The 25,434-nt window shown below is 47.1% G+C and overlaps 1 protein-coding gene and 1 long non-coding RNA gene across 6 annotated transcripts in view; one reads left to right on the top strand and one right to left on the bottom strand.

The window, feature by feature from the left end:
* BICRA (BRD4 interacting chromatin remodeling complex associated protein) overlaps nucleotides 1-25,434 on the bottom strand; it is a 77,357-nt gene that overhangs the window by 36,060 nt on the left and 15,863 nt on the right. For 2 of the 5 annotated variants that reach the window (XM_060132538.1, XM_060132539.1), the window contains exon 2: nucleotides 17,768-17,969. The exons of the other annotated variants lie outside the window; for them this stretch is intronic. The gene's annotated coding sequence lies outside the window, so the exon portion shown is untranslated. The remainder of the gene's footprint in view (nucleotides 1-17,767; nucleotides 17,970-25,434) is intronic. 5 annotated transcript variants of the gene reach the window in all.
* LOC132510461 (uncharacterized) lies at nucleotides 2,585-5,114 on the top strand. The gene is made up of 2 exons (XR_009537307.1): nucleotides 2,585-3,473; nucleotides 4,654-5,114. It is a non-coding gene; the product is annotated as an uncharacterized LOC132510461 (long non-coding RNA).

Raw genomic sequence — 25,434 nt, forward strand, 5'->3', positions numbered from 1 at the left:
TATACATTTAGGAGGTTTTTAGGGCAAGGTGTGTGTCTACCAGCGAGATATTGGAAGTAATCCACTGGCCATCAGTGGAAAACAGGTTAACTAAACTGGGTCCATCTAAATGGGAATACTATGCAGCTGTAAAAAAAGAATGAAGGATGCAAATGGCCAACAAGCCCATGGAGAGATGCTCAACACCATCAGCCACCAGGGAAATGCAAATCGAAACCACAAGTGGAGACTGCTTCACCCACTAGGATGGCTACAACCAAAAAGACAGACAATAATGAGTGCTGGTGAGGATGTGTAGAAAGCAGAACCCTCAGACACTGCTGGTAGGAATGGAAAATGGCGGGGCCTCAGTGGAAAGTAGTCTGGGAAACTCCCCAAACAGTTAAACACCGTTACCACGTGACCCAGCAATTTCACTCCTACATAGATACCCAAGAGAAATGAATACATGCATTCACACAAAAACTTGTACCCAAATGTCCATAGCGGCATTATCCATAATAGCCAAAAGGTTGAAATAACTCAGATGTCCACCAATGGGTGCACGGATCCACAAAACGTGGTCTCTCGGTATGGTGGGATATTACTCGGACATCAAAAGGAATGAGGTACTGATACACCACAGTACAACACGGATGATCCTTGAAAGCATCATGCCGAGTGGAAGAAGCCAGACACAAAGGACCATATATTGTATGATCCCATTTTATGAACTGTCCAGAATAGACAAATCCACAGAGACAGAAAGATTAGTGGTTGCCAGAGGCTGTGGAGAGAGAGGAATTTGAAGTGGCTGTTCTTGGGCACAAAATTTTTTTTTGGGGGGGGGGTGATAAAAATGTTCTGAAACTAGATAGTGGTGACGGTTGCACATTATATAATCTTGAATATATAACCTGTGAATATACTAGAAAGTGCTGAATTGTATACTTTAGATGGGTGCATTTCATGGTATGTGAATTATATGTTAATAAAGACGTTATTTTTATTTTTTTGCAGTACGCGGGCCTCTCACTGTTGTGGCCTCTCCCGTTGCGGACCACAGGCTCCGGATGCGCAGGCTCAACGGCCATGCATGGCTCACGGGCCCAGCCGCTCCGCGGCATGTGGGATCCTCCTGGACCAGGGCACGAACCCGTGTCCCCTGCATCGGCAGGCGGACTCTCAACCCCTGCGCCACCAGGGAAGCCCCAAAGACGTTATTTTTAAAAAAGGAACAAGGATGTTCTCCATATACTGACAGAGAAAGTTCTCCATGACTATTGTTCTGTGCGGAAAGTAAAATGCAGAACAGTGTGTATAAAACGTCACCATCCGCTTAAAGACAGTGGGGAGGAGATACAAGAATATATATTCTAGTAAATCAACTATACATCCACTTAAAAAAAAAAAAAGACTATATATCCTAAATGCCTTTCTAGGTCTAAAGAACTTCCAGAAGGCTCTCTACAGCACTAAACCCACTTATGAACTAGGAGGGGGACCCAGCAGATGGGACAAAGATGGGACGGAGACACTCCACTGCAAATTTTTCAAAAATAGTTTTTGGTTTTTCAGCCAATGTCCTAACCATTCCAAAAACCAAAAGTTTTTTTTTTTTTTTTTTTGGCCATGCCCCGAGGCTTGCGGGATCTTTGTTTCCTGACCACGGATTGAACACGGGCCACAGCAGTGAAGGCTCCAAGTCCTAACCACTGGACCACCAGGGAATTCCCCAAAAAGTACATTTTTAAAAATGTGTTAAAAAAAAAAAAAAGGGGACAGTTTCCGCCATCACTCATCAGCGTAAACTGTTACTTGCAGTCAAATGCACACAAACTAAAAAGCTATTCAGTGGTAAAAGGAAGCACTGGGATTTGAACCCAGACTTCGGGACACCAAATCCTTGGACTGCCTTCCAGGGCACCCCACTGCCTCATTTCCAGTGTCCAGGAAAATGCTGCGAAACTGGGCATCTGCTGGTACGACCTCCCTTCCCTCTACCCTTCCCCGGCGGAAATTCTTTCCTTCCTGAACTTGTCAGGAGCCTTCCCTAATCATGGCCCGATTTCTCTCACATGATGCTTGAGGCAGAACCACTCAGGGAGTCCTGAGAAGTGGGGGTCTGAGGTCTACCCCACGAGGGCCAGGGAGTTGGGTGGACAGGTCCTGAGCCAGCCATGGGTTTGTGGTCCTGGTTTCAAGATGCCACACTTCATCCTGTTTCTTAACAAATGCCCCCCACCCTCCTCCAGGGCTTACTTACAAGCAGCATCGTCCGTCTAACCCTATCTGTGCTCATCCCTGGAGGGCTGCAGGGGAGTCGCTAACCGGCCTCTGGCTTCCTCTCGGGTCCCTTCTAAACTCAGCTCCCCACTCGGGCCAAAGAGATCCATTTGATTTGAGGTCACGTCCTTCCCAGGACTCTCCACTGCCCCACTCACTGCTGGGGAGACAGCGGCAAGGACAACAGACATCCCTACTCTCCTGGTGACGTTCTAGGACAGGAGTCAGACCATGAACAAAGACATGGCGCCGAGAGGAGGAAAGCAAGGAGGCGGGAGAAAGGTGCTGTGGGGAGGGGGCGGGGAGGGCTGCAGGTGCATTTTTAGCGAAAGTGGTTGGGGCGGCCTCACAGAGAAGGGAGTCTGAGCTGATGTGCAGAAGGTAAGGGAAGGAGCGATCCAGACACCCAGGGAAGGGTGGTCCAGGAAGAAGGAACAGCAGATGCAAAGGTCCTGTGGCAGAAACATGCTGGGGATGCTTGAGCAACAGCAAGGAGGTGAAGCGGGGTTGAGGAGACGGTGAGGGTCAGCCACAGAGGGCCTGGTGGGCCGTGGTGAGGACTCGGGCTTTTATTCTGGGTGAGTCCGGGGACGTGACCTGACTTGGGTTTTCACAGGATCCCTCCGGCTGCTGAGTGGAGAACAAATTGCAGGAGGCGAGGATGGGAGCAGGGAGCCCAGAGAGGAGGCAATGGTGGCAGGGGAAGAGGCGAAAAGTGGTTGGAGACTGGATTTGATGGCAAAGCAACGGGGTCTGCAGACGGACTGACCAGGAAGCGTAGGGGAAAGAGCAGAGTCAAGGGCCCGCTGGAATCTGAGCCGGACAGCAGGGCAGAGCAGCTAAAAGTGGGCGGCCAGGCAGGATGTGAAGTGCACACGCGCCCTTACACCAGCTCTCTTGGTTGGTCAAGCAACTGCTCCAGCTAAGGCCATTTCTCGCTAAGGTATTCTGATGGTCCCAAAGCTACTAATTATCTTATTAGGAGAGGGGTTGGCCTCCCGCCCAGGACCATGCAGGGAGGGCTGCTGCTCAGAGCCTCAGAGACAGAGAAAAATAGCTGAGATATGCAAAGCCTTCAACTCTTCCTCACCCAGCAGCTCTTTGTGTGTCTTGTTTCAGAACCTGGCCTTTCCCCAAAGTCTAAACTGAGATTGGCGGTTTACATCTGACTTTGAATCCTTAAACCATCTGGGGATATACGGTGTAAGGTAGGGATCCCATTTCATCTCTTTCCAAATGAATGACTAGTTTTTGGTCCCCAGCTTGGTTTATTAAGTCTCTCCCTTTCCCATCAACGTGGCCACTGGCCACTCTGGCCTCAGACCAGATGTCCGTACTCATCCTGGGCTCTCTGTTCGTTTCCATTAGTAAAATGTCAATTTCTAGTTATTCCCTAATCTCGGAGATAAAACATATTCAGCTGGACAGGTAATCAATAGATGGATTGATGCTGGGCAGAAGGTGATGGACAGTCCAGGCAGCAAGGTGCCTCAGAAGGGTACAAGGTCCCCAAAGCAGAGACTGTGATGTCCCTTTGCTTGACAATACATTCTCAAGTAACTTGACTTATAGATCATGTTATCAACTTTTAATGAAACTATCCTCACAAAAAGAGACAGAGGGCATAAGAAAGGACTCACAAAGAAACCCAAAGATTAAAAATCATAAGCTACAGACACAAAAGGTCACATATCGTATGATTCCATTTCTAAGAAATGTCCAGAAAAGGCAAATCCACAGAGACAGAAAGCAAATTAGGGGTTGCCAGGGGCTGGGGGAGGAGAAACGAAGAGAAACTGCTTAATGGGTACAGGGTTTCCTTTTGGGCAACGAAATTATCCTAGATAGGTGGGTTGGCAGGAAACTAGATAGAGGTGATGGTTGCATAACGTTATTAGCGTACTAAAAGCCACTGAACTGTGCACTTTAAAATGGTTAACTTTTTAAAATTGAAGTATAGTTGATTTACAATGTTGTGTTAGTTTCAGGTGTACAGCAAAGTGATTCAGATATACATATATATATATATATATATATATATAATTTTTCAGTTGCTTTTTCCCTTATAGGTTATTACAAAATATTGAGTATGGTTCCCTGTGCTACACAGTAGGTCCTTGTTGTTTATCTCTTTTATATATAGTAGTGTGTATCTGTTAATCCCAAACTCCTAATTTATCCCTTCCCCCTCAAAATGGTTAATTTTTATGCTATGTGAATGTTATCTCAAAAAAAGAAAACACAGTTAATGTAAGCAGAAAATAAAGACGATGGTCCCATTCCTATTGTAAGCTGTTCCTATTGTAAGCTCTTTTTAAGCCACATTAAAAAGTAAAATCAGGGACTTCCCTGGTGGCACAGTGGTTAAGAATCTGCCTGCCAATGCAGGGGACTCGGGTTCGAGCCCTGGTCTGGGAAGATCCCACATGCCACGGAGCAACTAAGCCTGTGTGCCACAACTACTGAGCCTGCGATCTAGAGCCTGCGAGCCGCAACTACTGAGCCCACGTGCCACAACTACTGAAGCCCGTGTGCCTAGAGCCCGTGCTCCGGAGCAAGAGAAGCCACTGCAACGAGAAGCCCGCGCACCACAAGGAAGAGTAGCCCCCGCTCGCCGCAACTAGAGAAAGCCCGTGCAGCAAAGAAGACCCAACGCGGCCAAAAATAAATTTAAAAAAAAAAGTAAAATCAGTGATGTTTTCAGCAGAACTGGCAAAAAGTTGACTGAAACTTTAATTATCAAGAACATCATTCAAAATAGAGACTTTAGGTTTTATCATTAGTAATGACTATTGATAAATATAATGCTATTTAAAATGTCTGACTTTTTAAAATCTTCCTCACCTGTTTTTAATGTACATTTTTATGTATTTTTTTATAATGTGCCAAAATGGAGTCATGTACGTATATAGTTTATAAAAAACATGTGCCGGTTAAGGCCTGGACTTTGGAACCAGACCTCTGGGCTCAAATGCCGCTTAACTGATGTGTGACCTCAGGCGAGTCACTTCAGCCTCCCTTTCCCTACGGTTTCTTTCTCTATAAAATGGGATTAAACGTAGCGCCCACCTCAGAGGGTTGTGAGGATTAAAACGAATGGATCCAAGTAAATAGATATGCGTCAGGCACACGCTTACCATTTTTACTGCCAGGAGTGAGGAATCAAAAGTATTGTGGCCTCCGCCAGGCGATCAAGGTCAGCGTCAGCCATCATAAGTCAAGTGGATAGCATGATGTGATAAGATGGGAAGGGCACTTTATCTCTGTGGTCTTCCTGCCAAACCCCTAACCCCTTGTCTAATCACGAGAAAGGCATCAGACAAATCCCGAGAGAGGCACATTCTCCAAAATCCCTGGCCAGTAGTCCCCCAAAATGTCGAGGTCATCAAAAGTAAGGAAAGTCTGAGAACCTGTCACAGCCAAGAGAGGTCTAAGGAGACATGACGACGCAACGTATAACGCGGTGTGCTAGGTGGAGTCCTGGAACAGAAAAAGGACATTAGGGGGAAACTAAGGAAATCTGAATCAATTCTGGAGTTGGGTTCACAGTGATGCTGGTTTTTGGCTGTGACAAACATCAACCAGGTTCTGTCCCCTCTGTCCCCCTGATTCTGCCCTGGTTCTCCTACAATCTCATCCCCACATGGTGACCGAAGGGATCATGTTAGAATGCAAGTCCGCTCACGTCCCTCCTCTGCTCGGAGCTCTCCCATGGCTCCTGCCTCACTCAGAATCAAAGTCCAAGTTCTTACTGTGACCATCTGCCCCCATCCCACCTCTGTCCTCACCTCTCACCCTCTCTCCCTCCTTCACTCCCCTCCACCCACACCAGCCTGCTCCATATTCCTCCGACGCCCCAGGCACACACCTGCCTCAGGACCTTTGCACCAGATGGGTGAGGCTCAACCTGATTCTGCTGATCCCCACCCCCTCACCCAGCACTTTCACCTCCCTCTCCAGCTTTGCTTTACTTCAAAGCTCTGATTACTATCTCACGCGTGACTCTGATTTATCTTATCTATTGCCTGACTCTGCAAGGAGGAGCGGGTGAGCCCAGGTTTCGGTCTGTTGTGTTCCCTCTGTGTAAACATGGACTGAATGACAGAGGGGCACCATTCTCAGTGGTCACAGCTGATTCTGAACAGAGTAGGTGTGTGACCAGGTTTGGGGGAGGGCGTGGTGGGCAGGGGGGACACATCACAGGCTGACCAGGGACCCACAGGGCAGGGCTCACAATGGGGGACCGGCCACTGGGATGAGAGCAAGGCCCAGGGGCCCAGAGGGAACCTGTCAGGGGCAGATGGGAGAGGAGGCGAAAGGTCACAGGTGGGGGAGGGGTGAAATTGGGCCTCACCACAGAAAGCTGTTCAGAGAAGGGAGAACTGAGCAGAGGTGCTGATGGGGCCGATACCATAGAGAACGTCTCAGAGACAGTCAGACGCGGAGAGAGAGAGGAGGCGGGCGCATCTTCCCAGGACAGTGGGGGGATGCTCCACAGGACTTAGCACCCGCCCCACCCTGCACACCAACCCAGGAGGCAAATTAATCCAATCAGTCTACACCAGTGGCTCCTGCCCCAAATGCCAGGAGCCACCCCAATATGGAAGACGATAAAAACTCCAAGCAAGTGTGCAGAATGTGTACAGACACCACCCCGATGAACCCTGTCAAGCTGGTTAGGAACCCTCCACAGGGGCAGGACCCCCAGACAACGCCCGCATCCCCACTGACATTGTGGACGGCTCGTTCACAGGCGCTGTGGAAGACAACATCTCTCAAGTCCACAGAGCAAGAGTTAAATAACCACCACCAGCAGCAGGGACTGCCATGATGGCTTTCAACCCTCACTCAGAAAGGAGGGTTCTAGAACATGCGATGGCGGGCACACCTCCGTCAAGAAGGGAGGGGAGCCTACAGATAATTTCTACCTGGCATCACACAGAGCCTGGGGCTACTCTAATTCCACCCTTATGAATAATGGGGCAGATGTAGAACATTCTAGAACGTTCACAGCACCCTTGAACTGGAAACAACCCAGATGCCCATCAACGGAAGAATGCATGAATACGCTGTGGTCCATCACGTAATGGACTACTACACAGCAATGAAAAAGGAACAAACTACTAGTATATACAACATGGAATCATCTCACAAACATCATGTTGAGTGAAAGAAAACACGACTGTATGGTTTCATGTGTAAAGTACACACCCACTTTTAACTATGGAGTTAGAATCAGGATGGTGGTTCCCTGGGGGCTGGAGGGGTGGGGGGCATATGGAGGGGCCAGAAAGGGTTGGGGCATCTTTTGGGAGGGGGTCATGTTCTGGGGTTTTTTTGTGTGTTTTGTTTTTAAATCTGGGAGCCAGTTACATGGGTGTGTCCAATGTGCAAAAAATTCATCCAACTGGACATTTATGATGTGTGCTCTTTTCTCCATGTTGTAATTCAACAGAAAGTTTCCCCAAAGGGGGAGAAGACAGAAGAATACAAAAGAATAACTGTCTCCCCCATCTACTACTGGGAGAATGTAACATGGTGTGATCACGTGGGAAACAGTCTGGCAGCTCCTCGAAGGATTAAACAGAGTGACCCTATGACCCAGCAATTCCACTCTTGGCTACATTACCCAGGAAACATGAAAATATGTATGCACTGAAAAACATGTACACAAATGTTCACAGCAGCATTATTCATAATGGCCAAAAGGTAAAAGCAATCCAAATGCCCATTAACTGATGGATGGAGAAACAAAATGTGGTCCATCCATACAATGGAATATTACTCAGCCACGAAAAGTAACAAAGCACTGACACATGCTACAGCATGGATGAACAGAGAAACCATCATGCCAAGTGAGAGAAGCCAGGCACAAAAGACCACATATTATATGATTCTGTTTATATGAAATGTCCAGAATAGACAAATCCACAGAGACAGAAAGTAGATCAGTGGCTGCCAGGCCTGGATGGATGGGAGCGGTGGGGGAGGGTGATGGCTCAGGGGCACAGTGTTTATTTGGGGGTGATGAAAATGTTTTAAATTGAAATGGTGACGGTTACCCATCTCTGAGAATGGGTATGATATGTGAATTGAAGCTCAATAAAGCTGTTTAAAAAAAAAGTAACTGTGAGAGTGTTAGTTGATCATTGCTATGTGGAAGACACGTTTTCTACTCTTCTGTATGAACACTCTATTTCAAAATTAAAAAGAAAAGAAAACTACCAAACATGTACTAACCACACCCAGGCACTTGATTATTCCCATTTTACAGAATGAAAATTGAGGCAACACGCCCCTGAGCATGCCCCAGGTCACAAAGTAGGTCTGCCTGGAAGCCGGGCTTTTGGTTGTTAAGTGGCTGTGTCCTCCCGATACCCTGCTTGTTCTGGGGGCAGAAGCACGAGAGGCTGGTTTTGGAGTGTGGCTGGGACTGACCTTCTAGCCCTCTTCCCTGCACATTTGCTTCGGCAAATGCCTCCTACTGCTTTGCTGAAATCATTCCTTCGTTCAATTCAAAAATCAATAAATAGTTCCCGAACCCACATCATGCCTGCATTTCTTCAGCAGCCTCCACAACAGTCTCCCCACCCCCACTCCCAGTCTAGGGATCTGGTTTGACCCTGAGTCACCTCCTGTCCCTCCTCTGCCCTGAATCCAAGCAGAGTTCTTGTCTCACTCGGAGTCAAAGCAAAGTCCTCACGGAGGCCCACCAGGCCACATAGGAACTGGCCCTGTTCCCACTGCCCTCCCTCCCTCCGTTCTCCACTTAGCTCCCGCGACACGGGCCTCCTCAACCTTCTTCTCCCTTGCCTGTCTGTCCAGGGCCCCCTGGCAGGGGACTGTTCCCAGTTTCTTTTAGGGGGGAATGAAAATGTTCAAAAATTGATTGTGGTGATGGTGGTACAACTCTGTGAATATACGAAGAGCCACTGGTGAATTGGAGGGTATGCGAATTACATCCCATAAAGCCATTTAAAGAGAAGCACCGGAGGAGGCATCAGGTGGGAACAGGGATGCCAGGGCGCTTGCGGAAGAGACAGGGTGGTCTTGAGAGGTATCTGGATTGGGATGTAAGCTGGTGGGGGGAGTCACCACAGCGGCACATCAGCTGGGGCCTCAGTTAGCTACCCGCCACTTGGAAAGCCAGCAGGATCTCTGAAAAGACCCCAATGTGGTGACTTTGTCAACTTTACAGAACACACCTACTGCAAATAACAAGAATGGACTCACATGTTGCGAGAAAATGTTCACAACACATATATCAGACCAGGACATATATTCAGAATATATAAAGAAATACTACAACACAATAAGAAGACCAACAACCCAATTTAAAAACGAGCGAAAGGAGACCTACAAATGGCGCCTAAGCCAGTGAGATATTCGACATCTTTAGTCATCAGGGAGATTTCAATTAAGACCATAAGGAGACACCACTACATACCCATTTGAAAATTTATAAGACTGATAACAGCAAGTGGTGGTGAGGATGTGGAGCAACTGGAACTCTTATGCATGGATGGGGTAATGTTGAATGTTCCGGCCACTTTGTCAAATGGCTTGACAGTTTCTAATAAAGTTAAACATATCCTCATCCAACCCAGCCATTCCATGCCTAGGTATTCACCCAAGAGAAAGGATGGCATATGTCACACAATGAGTAGTACCCGAATGTTCACAGCAGCTTCGTGTGTAATGGCCAAACACTGGCAGCAGCCCAAAGGTGCACCCACAGCCGAAGGGATAAACAGATCGCGATGTATTATATCTGCACAATGGAGTTACTGCACAGCAACAAAAGGAAACGAACCACTAAGATGCGCAACATAGATGAACCTCAAAATCACTGTGCTGGGTGGCAGGACCCAGACACCAAAGAATACAGGCTGTGTGATTCTGCTTACATCAAATGCTAGCAAATGTTCTGTGCCTTGACCAGGAAGGCGGTTACACAATAGTACTGATTTGTCAAAATGCATCCAATAAGTACCCTTAAACTGGATGTATCACTTGGGGGGAGGGATAAATTAGGAATTTGGGATTAACAGATACACACTACTATATATAAAATAGATACACAAGAAGGACCTACCGTATAGCACAGGGAACTACACTCAATATCTTGTAATAATCTATAATGGAAAAGAATCTGAAAAAGAATATATATATGGGGCTTCCCTGGTGGCGCAGTGGTTAAGAATCTGCCTGCCAATGCAGGGGACACAGGTCGAGCCCTGGTCTGGGAAGATCCCACATGCCACGAAGCAACTAAGCCTGCGTGGCACAACTTCTGAGCCTGTGGTCTAGAGCCCGCAAGGCACAACTACTGAAGCCAGTGAGCCACAACTACTGAAGCCCATGCACCTAGAGCCCGTGCTCCGCAACAAGAGAAGTCACCACAATGAGAAGCCCGCACGCAGCAACGAAGACCCAATGCAGCCAAAAATAAATAAATAAAAGAATATATATATGTATAATTGAATCACTTTGCTGTACACCTGAAACATGGTGAATCAACTACACTTCAATTAAAAAAATTAAATTAAAAACATTTTTAAACGGATGTATCACATTAAATATAAATTATACCTTAATGAAGTTCATTACAAAACAAAAACAAACTCTAACTCCAGACTGCCTGGTTCAAACTGTGACTCCACAAGTTACCAGCTGTGAATTGGGGCAAGTATCTTCACTTCCCTGCCTCAGGACCTTTGCACTTGCTGTTCTCTGTCAGGAACACCCTTCCTGCAGATAGCTACGGGGCTTCCACCTCATCTTCTTCAGGTCTTTGCTCAAATGTCACATTTTCAGCGAGGGCAGGTTAAAACGACCACTCGCACCACCAGCCCTCTCCACCCACTTTCCCTTTTTCTCCACTGCATTCAGTACCTTCTGATGAGTCCTATCATGGGTCTCCCCCACCAGCCAGTCAGTCCCCAGACAGCGGGGATTTTTGTCTTGTTCATGCTATATCCCCCCTCCTAGAATAGTGCCTGGCACACAATAGGCACTTAGTAAATAACTGCTGAATAAGTGAGCTAAGGGATACATGTTACTCCCATTTGGGGATGTGAATTGCAAAATGCTCAATAAGTATCTAGTAAAGAAAAGAAGGAGAAAGCACAAAAGGGAAGATGGAACAAAGGATTAATCTCCAAAATTTATAAGCAGCTCATGCAGCTTAATAACAAAAAAACAAACAACCCAATCCAAAAATGGGCAGAAGACCTAAATAGACATTTTTCCAAAGAAGATATACAGACTGCCAACAAACACATGAAAGAATGCTCAACATCACTAATCATTAGAGAAATGCAAATCAAAACTACAATGAGATATCATCTCACACCAGTCAGAATGGCCATCATCAAAAAATCTAGAAACAATAAATGCTGGAGAGGGTGTGGAGAAAAGGGAACCCTCTTACACTGTTGGTGGGAATGTAAATTGATACAGCCACTGTGGAGAACAGTATGGAGGTTCCTTAAAAAGCTACAAATAGAACTACCATATGACCCAGCAATCCCACTACTGGGCATATACCCTGAGAAAACCATAATTCAAAAAGAGTCATGTACCAAAATGTTCATTGCAGCTCTATTTACAATAGCCCAGAGATGGAAACAACCTAAGTGTCCATCATCGGATGAATGGATAAAGAAGATGTGGCACATATATACAATGGAATATTACTCAGCCATAAAAAGAGACGAAATTGAACTATTTGTAATGAGGTGGATAGACCTAGAGTCTGTCATACAGAGTGAAGTAAGTCAGAAAGAGAGAGACAAATACCGTATGCTAAAACACATATATATGGAATTTTAAAAAAAATGTCATGAAAAACCTAGGGGTGAAACAGGAATAAAGACATAGACTTACTAGAGAATGGACTTGAGGCTATGGGGAGGGGGAAGGGTAAACGGTGACAAAGCGATAAAGAGGCATGGACATATATACACTACCAAACGTAAGGTAGTTAGCTAGTGGGAAGCAGCCGCATAGCACAGGGAGATCAGCTCGGTGCTTTGTGACCGCCTGGAGGGGTGGGATAGGGAGGGTGGGAAGGAGGGAGACGCAAGCGGGAAGAGATATGGGAATATATGTATATATATAAGTGATTCATTTTGTTGTGAAGCTGAAACTAACATACCATTGTAAAGCAATTATACTCCAATAAAGATGTTAAAAAAAAAAAAGGGAAGATGGAAAGAAATGGGCTTCACCACTAACCTCAAGGATCTGAAGCTCAGAGAGGCGAAGGCACTGGCCCCAAGTGACACAGCAAGTAAGGGGTGGAGCTTGGGTCCCCACTGGGCAGGCTGACACCACCAACCACCTACACTGCACACTGCATGCTGCCCCAGAGAAGGGCATGAGCCCACACCACCATGAAGCCCAGATTTCATCCCCTGAATGACAGGCAGCAAGAAGGATTGGAGGTCTCTGTACACAAAGACTACTCAGTCAAGACACAGAAAGCAGGGGCAGAGAAAACAGGCAGGGAAGAGGGAAGGAGAGTGTTTGGGGGAAAATTAAAGACAAGGCAGTGAAAAACAGTGGTCCCATCCGCCAAGTGGAAACAGAGATGAGAATTTAGATGCACACCCCACCCCATTTAAAGATGTTCAACATCATTAGCCATTAGAGAAATGCAAGTCAAAACCATAATGGGGGGCTTCCCTGGTGGCGCGGTGGTTAAGAATCTGTCTGCCAATGCAGGGGACATGGGTTCGAGCCCCGGTCCGGGAAGATCCCACATGCCGCGGAGCTACTGAGCCTGTGCGCCACAACTACTGAGTTTGCGCTCTAGAGCCCACGTGCCACAACTACTGAAGCCCAGGCGCCTAGAGCCCGTGCTCTGCAACAATAGAAGCCACGGCAATGAGAAGCCTGCGCACCGCGACGAAGAGTAGCCCCCGCTCGCCGCAACTAGAGAAAGCCCATGCGCAGCGACAAAGACCCAATGCAGCCAAAAATAAATAAAAAATTAAAAAAAAAACAAAACATAATGGGATACCGCCTCACACCCAGTAGGATGGTTATGTTAGAAGAGAGAAATTGGAATCCTCATGCATTACTGGTGGGAAAGTAAACTGGTGCAGCCGCTGGGGGAAAAAGTCCGGCAGTACCTCGATAACTGAACACGGAGTTATCATTTAACCCAGGAATTCCACTCCTAGGTATAGACCCAAGAGAATTCACATACAACCACACAAAGACTTGTGCACAAATGCCCATACCAGCATATTCACAAGAGACAAAAAAGTGGCAACAACCCAAATGTCTATCAGTGGATAAATAAAACCTGGTATATTCATATAATAGAACATTAATCAGCCAGAAAAAAGAATGAAGCACTGATCCATGCTACGACATGGACGAACCTTGAAAACATTATACTCAGTGAAAGATGCCAAGTACAAAAGACCACACACATACTGTATGATTCCATTCATGTGAAATGTCCACACAGGCAAATCCATAGAAACAGAAAGTAGATTAATGGTGATCACGGGCTTGTAATGGGGAAGGAGGGCTGGGGGAAATGAGGAGGCTTCTCATGGAAATGGGATTTCTTTTGAGGGGGATGAAAATATTCCAGAATCAGAAAACGGTGACGGTTGTACAACCTTGTAAATATACTAAAACCCACTGAACTGTGTACTTTCAAACAGTAAATTTTATGGTATGTGCAATCACATCTCCATAAAAAAAGTCATTAAAAAAAGCACATCCCGGGGCTTCCCTGGTGGCGCAGTGGTTGAGAGTCCGCCTGCCGATGCAGGGGACGCGGGTTCGTGCCCTCGTCCGGGAAGATCCCACATGCCGTGGAGCGGCTGGGCCCGTGAGCCATAGCCGCTGAGCCTGCGCGTCCGGAGCCTGTGCTCCGCAACGGGAGAGGCCGCAGCAGTGAGAGGCCCGAGTACCGCCAAAAAAATAAAGCACATCCCTTGATGATACCAAATGACCATAATTTTTACTAGGTTTGACAATGTCATCGTGGCTATGTAAGAAAATGCCTAGTTTTGCTTTTTAAATACACACGAGTTTGTAGAATTAAAATGACAGGAGATCTGGGATTTGCTTTAAAATATTGATACTTCAACAGCAACAAAAAAGATATCGATACAAGCAAGTGTGGCCAGATCTCGATCTATGGAACCTGGGGATAAGTAAGGAGGGTTCATTATGCAGTTCTTTCTAATTTTGTATACAGTTGGAAATTTTCATTAATAAATTTTTTTTCTCTTCTGCACACCCTTTGTCCCAGCAATTCCACCTCTGGGCTTTTAACTTACACGGGACTCACATTACTCACATTCATGCAAATCAACAGGTGTACACACGGTACCTCACTGTGGTCTTGTTTGTGATAGCCTAGAACTAACCTAAGTTTCCAGCAGATGGGGACTGGTTCAGCAAGTTAGGGCCCTCCAATGGAATAAACACCATGCAGCTGAGAAAGACACAGAACTTGACAAGTTAGAACCTCCAGGATATATCATTAAAAGCTAAAGGCAAAGGGCAGAACAGTGTTAGAATAACTTGTCATTAGTGCCTTAAAAAATGGGGGGGTGGGGCATGAAGAGAGAGGGAGGGAAGGAAGGAGGGAGAAGGAGAAGAGAGAGAGGGAGAGATGCTTACACATGCACAAAATGTCTGTTTGAAAAGAGGGCCCCAAACTATAACCATTTACCTCTGGGAAGAGGATGTGGGTACAGATAGCTGGGAGCTGGGAGAGGGAGGGAGACTTTTCACTAGAAATCTCTGATATTATTCCAGTTTTCTACTTGGGTGCGTTGTTCCTATTTAAAAAAAAGAAAAAAAAATTGTTTTAAGCCCCAAAGAAAAGCTGTTTCCTACATGTGGCCCTGTCCCCACACATCTCCCCTGGGGCTGGGTTAGAAGGATCTGGTTGTCCCCTCTGTTCCCTCCCAGGGGTGGGAGGCCAGGCAGAGCTGAGGCTTCCCTGCTGGGAGAGCAGAACCGCCCTGTGGGACTGCCCAGGGCTCCCTGGAAATGATTTCCAGACTCCTAAGCCCTCAGCTGAGGCTGGGGGAGGGGGAGATACAACACAGGAAGAACAGGAAGATGAGGAAGAGAAAGGAAAAGAGGAAGGGCGGGGAGGGAGAGAGGGAAGGGGAAGCCTGTGTACCTGTCAGCACACAAAGGAAGCACAGGCCTGGGCAGGGGGTGGCTGGAGATGCCATCTCCCACCTCAGCTGAAGAAACAGCCGCCAAGTAGCTTTATTCACAGTTGACAAAAAGTGGAAACAACCCAAATGTCCACCAATTGACAAGTGGATAAACCAGATGCGGTACATTTGTACAACAGAATATTATTCAGCCATAAAAAGGAATGAAGCACTGATCCAGGCTACAACGTGGATGAACCTTGGAAACAATATGTGAAATGAAAGCAGCCGGACAGAAAAGACCACATCTTGCACGATTCCATTTGTACGAATGTTCAGAAAAGGTAAATCCCCAAAGATAAAGTAAATGAATGGTTGCCAGGGATTAGGGGAAAATATACAGGGTTTCCTTTTGGGTGATGAAATTGTTCTAGAACTAGATTGTGAGGACGGTTGCACAACTCTGTAAATGTACTAAAACCCACTGAATTGTACACTTAAAGGGGAGAAATTCATGGTATGCAAATATCTCAATGTTTAAAAAGAAAAAAAAAAAAGGAATGAAGCACTGATCCATGCTCCAACGTGGATGAACCTTGAAAACACACCGCATGAAAGCCAGACCCAAAAGCCCGCATAGTGTAGGGTTCTATTCATAGAAAATGTGCAGAACAGGCAAATTCACGAGACAGAAAGCAGGTTAGGGCTTGCCAGGGGCTGGATGGAAGGGAGAATGGGGAGCAACTGTTAAGGAGACGGGGTTTCCACTTGGGGGGATGAAAATGTTCTGGAACTAGGTTGTGGGGATGGCTGCACAACTCTGGGAATGTACCAGAAAACCACTGAACTGTATGCTTTAAATGGGGGAATTATGGTTATGTGAATTATATCTCAATAAAGCTGCTCAAAATTTTAAGCAAGGAAAAACCAGAAGGAAGGGAGGAAGGGAGGGAGGGAGGGAGGGAGAGAGGGAGGAAGGAACCGGTCACATGGCCCATCCCCACCCCCACCCCCACCCCCACCCGGACCATGACTCCCAACCTGCACTTACCAGGCTGCACATCCTCCCAGAACATGTTCCCTCAGCACGGCCCCCGCCCCCCAAACGCACGGGGCAGCGCCCAGACCCCCGCCTCCAGCCCTCGCTGAATTTCCTGGGTGCCCTCCATGACCCAGGGGGGACACCCCCAGCACGTCCCTGCGTCACTGCCCTCTGTACCCACTACTGGCCCTGGGATGGGGGCTGCACGTGTGAGAGGTGAGTGTGACGCTTTAGCCTCTCATTCCATCCACCACACCCCACCCCCCAACCCCACCAAAGCCAAAAATGGGCAAGAAAACACACAAACCACAAAGGCATGTGAAATGTGCTGGGTTTGTAGAATTTTCTAAGTGTGTAAAGTGCTGATTTCGGAGGCAGAAATACCTTTATACTTCAAAACACAAAACCAAGCAAACACAGAAACCTTTAGACTTCAACAAAAAGTGAAAACACACACACACAGAGCAAATCAGGCCAGAGGGACCTGAGGGAACCCCCCTCTGCCCCGCCACGCTCTGCGGTGCCTTGGGAGGTTAAGTTGGTTAGGAGGTGAGATTTAGGACTGTTATTTCAGCAGGGGGGACAGAAAAACACACACAGTTCCTAAGCGATTCTTTTATGAAATAATAATCTATAGACATATGTTCTCACGTCAAGCAACCAAGCTATTGATTCCACAGAATTCCTGGGAACAGCTTTCCCAGCTCGGTTCTCCCCCTCTCCCCCGACCCCCACCCAGACCCTCTCTTACAACACCCTGTGGACAATTCACCTTCCCAAAATGCTGATGAGAGGAAGCTGCTTTCCCACTGGGCAGGGAGAAAAAAACACAAAACCAAAACATTTGCATTCATTCACTCAACAAATATTCAGTGAACACCTACTATGCCCCAGGCCCTGGGAGACCCCTCATAGAGCTAAATTCTCCTGGAAGAAGCAAACCATAAATTGGTAAAAAAAAGTCATCTACGTGATATTGGCTAGTGGCAAGTGGCCAGGAGGAGCTCAAAAGGCAGGATAAGGGAATGATGGGGAAGGGGAGGCTTTAGTTTTAAAACAGGGTGGTCAATACATGTGACACTGAAGCAGAGACTGAAATGAAGGGAGCCATGCAAATAGATGAGGGCAAAGCATCCCAGGCTGAGGGAACAGTGAGTGCAAAGGCCCTAAGGCAGGAATGTGCCTGATAGGCACCAAGAACAACTAGATCATTGTGAGGTGGGTGGAGGGCACTGGAAAGGATGTCAGAGAAGTAGCTGGGGTGGGGGGGCAGTAAGCATGGGAAGCGAGTAGATTTTGTTCTAAGTGTTCTAACCTTCCAGAATTGCCCCAATGCCTCCAACGCGCTTCTGGAACTGGGCCTGGGACGCATGGGGAATTGAGGTGGTACTCTCTCAGGAGTGTAGAAGTTGCCCATACGGTTCCTCACATTTCTACTTTCATTTTCAGCGCTTTTCAAATTGTGAGTTGGAAAATTTGAGCAATGATGAAATCAGTATAGTGAGTCTCAACCATCACTGAAACAAATGAAGGAAAATTGAAAAAACATATTGAATGACTCAAAGGTGGTTCAGCTAAGTGTTCCACAAAACTTTGTTTCAGGTGTGTGTGTGTGTGTATCCCTCCTGGATCATGGTGTGAAATATATGTCTTATCAGAGACCACAGGTCCAAAGGTCAGGAAAACAGCTAATCCAGATGCCCCCTCCCATTGACTGAGACCTTCCCACTCATTCCACTGGCCACCCAGGCATCTACAAATACACACCCACTATGGTGAAGACTGCTGTATGTTTCCCCCAACCATTTTCTTTCCCTGGACTACATTTCCCAGCATCCCTTGTAGCTGGGTGTGGTCCCATGACTGAATTCTGGCCAACAGAACATAAGTGAAAGTGACATTCGTACTTTCCAGGCCTGCCACAAAAGACATCCCTCCACACTTCTTCATCTACAGTGGACTCCACAGGCTTAGGGGAGGGCAAAGCCACTCTAGGGAAGGAGTCTGGTTCTCTCAGTGAGTTCACATGAGGCTGCCCCACCAGAAACACCCTCACTGGTCTATAACATGTGTGAGAAAAATGCTTTGAAGCTACTTAGTACACTGAAGCCACTGAGAATAAAGGTCTTATTTGTTACAGCAGCTAGCATGACCTGTGCTAACTTACACACATCCCAAATGAAGGTTGGTTAACTCAGCAGCCTGCTGAACGAAGAATCTTTTGCTGAAGTTCCAGAGAGGAGAGGAGAGGAAACTGAGTCTCTGGACGCCTCACAGTACAACAGGTGTGCCCAACTCAGAAGAGCCTAGTGAAGCATTAAGGCCACATCCAAGGCCAGAGATTTAGCATCCACAAAATGCGTTCTAAGCCACGTCAAGTTCATATTTTGAAAAGAAACATAAGTTCCATGGGAATTCCCTGGCGGTCCAGTGGTTAGGACTCAGCGCTTTCACTGCCTGGGGGGCCCAGGTTCAACCCCTGGTCGGGGAACTAAAATCCCGCAAGCTGCGTGGTGTGGTCAAAAAAAAAAAAAAAAAAAAAGAAAAGAAACATAAGCTCAGTGATGAAGGGTCCAAGTTGCATCTCGAACCCAAGACCACACCAATAACAAAGCCCCCATTTAGAAATCGCCATTACCATAAACGGGGTACCGGGCTTCCATGACAACCATGCACGGTGGGTACCTCTATCCCTACCTTACCGATGAGGAAAGCTGAAGCCTACAGCTAACCTGACGACAGGAACTGCGGTTCACCACAGGCCACCACAGTGCTTAATTCTACAGGACCCTGGAGGTGGGGGCCTGGAATAGATCAATGAGGGTGAGGACGCTGCCTGCCTCATCTACCACAGTGCCCGGCACATGGCAGAAATGCAGAAAATATGTATGTTCATGTTGCATTCACGAACAAACAGCTGCTCTTCTCCCTTTTTACAGATGAGGCAATGAGGCCCAGAGAGGGCAAGTCACTGACTCAAGGTTACCCAGCAAATGACGGAACCACATTTCAGGTAAAGTTCAGACCCCCACCCCCCGCAAAGCACTCACTGTGTCTCTTCTGCCAGCCTGTTCCCTAGTGTCCCTCACACTCACCCAGGGCCTGATCACACCAGCTTTTAAGCCTCGGGGCCCTTTTTCTGCTCTTCCCAACTTCCTCTCCTCTCCCCAATTAACACACTTTCTTTTGGCTCATTCACATCCTCCCAGGTTCCTCATTCACGAAATATTCATCCATTCAGCAATTAAAGCGTGGGATATGTGCTGCGTGCCAGGCTCTGTCTAGAAGCTGGAGGGACGGCTGTGAACAAAACAAAGATCCCTGTTCACGTGGAGCTTACATTTTTGAGGAGGGTAAGGAGGGAAACAAAGAAAGAACAATATAACAGATTATACTAAGTATTTACAAATATTTAATTTACATGTATTTAGCTTTTATTTATTGAATAAATATTTAATAGATATTAGAATATATGTGTCATGTATAGAATTATCAATATTTAAAATACAAATGTTACAAAAGATTATGACACGTAAAATCAATATAAATGGAAAATAAATATTATGTCAGAAGTTGCTAAGTGCTGTGGAGGAAAAGCAATGAAAAAGAAGGACAAGGTATTTGTAATTTTAACTAGAGTAATAAAGGCAGGCTTGACTGAGGAGGGGAGGGAGGGAATCATGGAGCAGCGGAATAGCAAGTGCAAAGGCCCTGAGGTGGATGAGTGTCTGAGTCAAGGAAGGAGGCCAGTGAGGCTGAAGTGGAGCAAGTAAGGGGGAGAGTAGTTAGTGGGAGATGAGGTTAGATAGATAGATAGAAAGCCAGGGGTCAGATCATGAACTAAAAATAATATCAGCTAAAAGGCAGAAACAACCCACGTGCCCATCACCTGAGGGATGTAGATAGAAACAAAATGCGGTACAGCCACACACTGGAATATTATTCAGTCTTGGAAAGGAATGAAATTCTGATACATGCTACATTATCGATGGACCTTGGCAACATTATGCTAAGTGAAATAACTCAGACTCAAAAGGACAAATATGGTATGATTCCATTGAGATGAGACCATACGGGACCTCCCTGGCGGTCCAGTGGATAAGACTCTGCGCTTCCACTGCAAGGGGCACGGGTTCCATCCCTGGTCAGGGAGCTAAGATCCCACATGCCGCAGGGCGCAGCCAAAATATAAAAAAATAAAATAATTTTTAAAATGAGATGCATAAAATAGGCAAATTCATGGAAACAGAAAGTAGATGAGAGGTTACGAGGGGCTGGTGGGAGGGGAGAACAGGGAGTCATTGTTTAATGGGTACTGAGTTTCTGTTTGGAATGACGAAAAAGTTCTGGAAATGGATACAGGTGACGGTTGCACAACACCATAAATGTACTTAGTGCCACTGAACTGGACACTTAAAAATGGTGAAAATGGTAACTTTTATGGTATGCACGTGTTCCCACAATTAAAAAGCAATAACAGCTAACACGTTGCATTAGATGTATCAGGCACTGCCCTCAAAGCTCTACTATGTGCGTTCATTCACCCTCCGACAACCCAGTAGGGGCGGTGCCTTCTGAAGCAGCGCTGCCCCCAGAAAGGCGATGCCGGCCACACATGTGATTCCAAATTTTCTAGCGGAAAGAAGAGGTGAATTTAACGTATGTTAATTTCAAGAATACCTTTTATGTAACATGATATATACAAACATGATCATTTCAACGTGTCATCCATATAAAAATAGTATTCATGGGGAACTGACTTTTTCCCCCCTTCCTTCGAAGTCTTTGAAATTTTTAACACTCACAGCTCACCCAGTGGTTAGTGCATTGGTGAGCAGAGTTCTTGGGCGAGCTCCGGAGGGCTCTGAGCAGAGAAGGGCTGTGAGCTGACTCAGGTTACAACAGGGTCCGGTTGGCTGAGTGAGGGAAATAGCCGGTGGGGGGCAGGGGATGGAGGGAGCCCCAGGAGGAGGAGACTGAGATGGTCCAGGTGGGAGGTGATGGTGGTTGGACCGGGGTGGGCGCGGCGGGGGTGGGGAGACAGGCCAGACCGTGGAGATCTTCCACAGGCAGAGCTCACAGGCTACACTGCTGGACTGACGGGGTGCAGAAGACAGAAGGATAAGGGGCATCCACACAACAGTGTGACTAAAAAGGGCTTAAGATGGTAAGTTTTATGTCATGCGTTGCTTATCACAATAAGAAAAATTAAACTAGGGAGTTCCCTGGCGGTCCAGTGGTCAGGACTCAGTGTTTTCACTGCTGCAGCCTGGGTCTGATCCCAGGTTGGGGAACTAAGAGCCCGCAAGCTGAGCGGCAGCCATAAATAAATAAAATTTAAAAAGAGAGAAAAAAAAGTCAAGGACGGTGCCAAAGTACCTGACCCAGGCCACTGGGAGGATGGACCGAGACGGTGACGAACCGGAGGGGGCAGGCTTTACTTTTGTTCATGTGCTTGGGGGTGGGGGCGAGGGCTCCGACGTGTTAAGTTTGAGGTGCCTCTGAGACAACCCAGTGGAGGGCTCGGCAGAGCGGGACGGGCTGGAGACAGAAGTGAACGAAATCTGCCCTTAATTCCTCTCCTGCCCATTTCCAGGGCCTGGCTTCTGTCTTGGTTCCCTCGACACCGTGTCCAGCCGCGCAAGGAGCATCCTATCACAGGGCAGGCCCCAGTCTGGCCCATCGTCACGTTCCCCCTTCCTCCCTCATCGCCAGTCACAGCCCAACACAGCCTCCAGGCTCCCAGCTTTCGGGGAACAGGCTTCCAGAAGCCTCCCTGCCCACTCCTACCACCCACCCGGCTTCCTCGCCTTTGGAGCCCATCAAGGCTCGATGTGGCTCCTCATTCTGCGTTGTCTAGCGAGGAGCGCGGGATCTGAATAGTAAACACCATCCAACGTCGCCAAACAGTACAGGCGACGTGCACCCTGGGGGGTGGGCAAGCGCGAGACAGAACATACATTCTAAGAGGTCCAAGAGCCTTTGTTCAAAACCTTTGAGGGGAGATGCTTTCCGAAAAGCAGATTCTTTCTCAGACTTTGCCAGGTGCTAGGATGCGCACCTGTCTATGACGGAACACCCACAGCCAGCTCTGAGACGCCACCCAGGAATCAAACTAATATTTCTGCAGCCAAATGTATGAATATTCACACGGAGAGCAAAGACAGACCACAAATAGCTTGGCTTCGGGTCAGGTCCTGCTGCCTGTTGAGTCACTGCAGGCGAGCTGCGGTTATCGTTACTGATGGAGGTGGTGTTACGGTGAAAGCACGCCTTGCTCGCTGGTTGATCTAAGAAGGGAAGAGTCTTTGTGCTAAGCCCAAGGCTCCCCCAAGGCCTGGAAGCGGGGAGCCCCTGAGCTCAGGTCAGACAAACCTGGCTTCAAATCCCTGCTCTGCAATTTCCTGGCCCTGAGCAACCGACCTCATTTCTCCAGGGGGTCTCCGTCCTGGGGGGGCGGGTCTGGAAGGATCTGGCTGTTCCCTATAAGCCTTAAATCAACAACAATGACAACAGTAGCAGCAATAATAATAATAGTGGCTGATCTTTATGGAACCCTAATCTGGTCCAGGAGGGCCCTGAGCTCCATGTGGCCACCGTCTCATTGCCTGACCCTCACCACTCTCCTGAGAAGCAGCTTCTACTGCTATTTATCCTCTTTTAACAGAGGCCTGGCGCAGCTGGCCTGAAGAAGGAGACAGCTGGGGCTCCAAGTCCAAGTCTGTCTGCCACAGGGCCTAACCATGTCCAAAGCATGGATCATGCCTGTCCCTAGGTCAGGCCGCCCCGTCCCTGATGCTGATCCCCTCCCAGTGGGGATAAGTTAGCCAAACAACCACCCGTGTGCTGTCTGCTTCCTGCTGAACCCTCCCAAACAAGCCCCAAGGGGGAGGTAGGTACTATTACTTTACTCCTTAGCTGTACCTCGATATGTCCCACATGCATGGGGTGCCCACACATGCAGTCTCCAGGCCAATACAGTCCACTTCTTGGTCCAGCCAGAGCTCACTCCAGGGCTGTGCCAGGCCTCCTTTTGGCACCTAGAATAGCCTCTGGCCTCTCCTTTTTTGGTTCCTCTGAAAGCTTCACCTTCCTTTGAGCTCAGAGGCCGCTCCAGAGGCTGCCCCGCGTTTCCAGGACCAAGAGTTATTTAAGTAGCAGGACTTGGGCTGATTCTCGCCAGCATCTCTAGGGCCTGGCACGAAGCAGTCACTCAGTAAATTCTGGTTGCTGTTTGCAAGGGATGAGAATAGTGAGGCCTTTCTGGAATGCCATTTGCCAGGGCCTCCTCAAACCTCAGCACACGCTTCCCTTTGCCTTAGCAAGTCCTCTTCCAGGAATCTGGCCAGTAGAAACGCTCTTGCACAAGCAACTGCAGGTGTGGATACAAAAATGTCAGGTCGGGTCACTCCCCTGCTCAAAAGCCTGCCATGGCTCCCATCTCACTCAGGATCAGAGCCCAGGTCCTGGTCAAAGACACAGAATGGAAACTCTAGGGTAATAAAGAGGTAGCATGAATCAGCTCCTAATGGAGATAAGATGGAAGGCCACATTACTCAATTAATCTAAAGGAGGCAGGAAACGAGAGAATAAGGAACAAAGAACACCAGAGATAAACCAAAAATGAATAGTAAGATAGAAGATTTCAACGCAGCCGCATCAGTAATGAGGGCAAATACGAACGGCCTAACCCTGCATTGTCCACTCAGAGAGGCCTCATGTGACTGCCCAGCCCTGGGAACAGAGCTAGTCCAACAAGATGTTCTGAGTGGAAAATGCACACTGGATTTCAAAAACTCAGTGCGGGGTGGAAGGGGGGAAACACTGTACAACACGTGTTTACGAGGATGTGGAGAAATCGGAACCCTTGTGCATGACTGGCGGGAATGTGAAATGGTGCAGCCACTGTGCGCAACAGTGATTTCTCAAAAAGTTAAAAAGAGAATTACCAGATGACCAAGCGGCTCCATTCCTAGGTATATATCCAAAAGCATTGAAGGCAGACTCAGATACTTGTATGCCAATGTTTATAGCAGCGCTATTCGCAATACCCAAAAGGCGGAAGTAACCCAAGTGTCTGTCTATTATTGGATGGATAAACAGTGTGGTCTATTCAGACAATGGAATAGTATTCGGCCTTAAAAAGGAAGGAAATTCTGATAGATGCTACGAACGTGATGACTACCCTTGAAGACATTATGGTAAGTGAAATAAGCCAGACACAGAAGGATAAATACTGTATGATTCCACTTATATGAGGAAGAAGTGGTCAAATTCATAGAGAAAGAAAGTAGAATGGAGGTTACCAATAGGTGGTGGGAGAGGGGGATGGGAAATTATTGTTTAAGGGGCACAGAGTTTCTGTTTGGAAGGATGAACAAGTTCTGGAAATGGACAGCAGTGATGGTTACACAACATTGTAAATATACTTAATGCCACTGAATTGTGCACTTAAAAATGGTGAAAATGGGAAATTTTATGTCACGTGCATTTTACCACAATAAAAAAGACTGTGAAATATCTCATTAGTGACTTCTAGACTGATTACGTGTTGAAATAATAGTATTCTGTATATAACAGGTTGCATAAAATATATTCACATTAATTTTCCCTATTTCTTTCTCCTGTGGCTAGGATTTTCTTACTGGACAGCACTGGTCTCGACATTCCAATCATCAAAAGGATATAGGCTATTTGCTGTCTGCAAGAGACACACTTTAAATGTAAGCACACTTTAAATATAAAGACATATATAGGCTCACAGTAAAAACTGGAACCAAAAAACAAACAAATCCATAGAGTAGAGGTTAAATAAATTACGGAATACTCCTCCTCCTTTCGTTTGCTAAAAGAATGGGTTCTGGGGGGAGGGGTGGGGGACGGATGAATTGGGAGTCTGGGATTAGCAGATACAAACTATTATATACAGAAAGGATAAACAACAAGGTCCTGGGACTTCCCCGGCGGTCCAGTGGTTAAGAC

The sequence above is a fragment of the Lagenorhynchus albirostris genome, chromosome 19 (assembly GCF_949774975.1).
Source record: "Lagenorhynchus albirostris chromosome 19, mLagAlb1.1, whole genome shotgun sequence".
In the NCBI taxonomy this organism is placed as follows: domain Eukaryota; kingdom Metazoa; phylum Chordata; class Mammalia; order Artiodactyla; family Delphinidae; genus Lagenorhynchus; species Lagenorhynchus albirostris.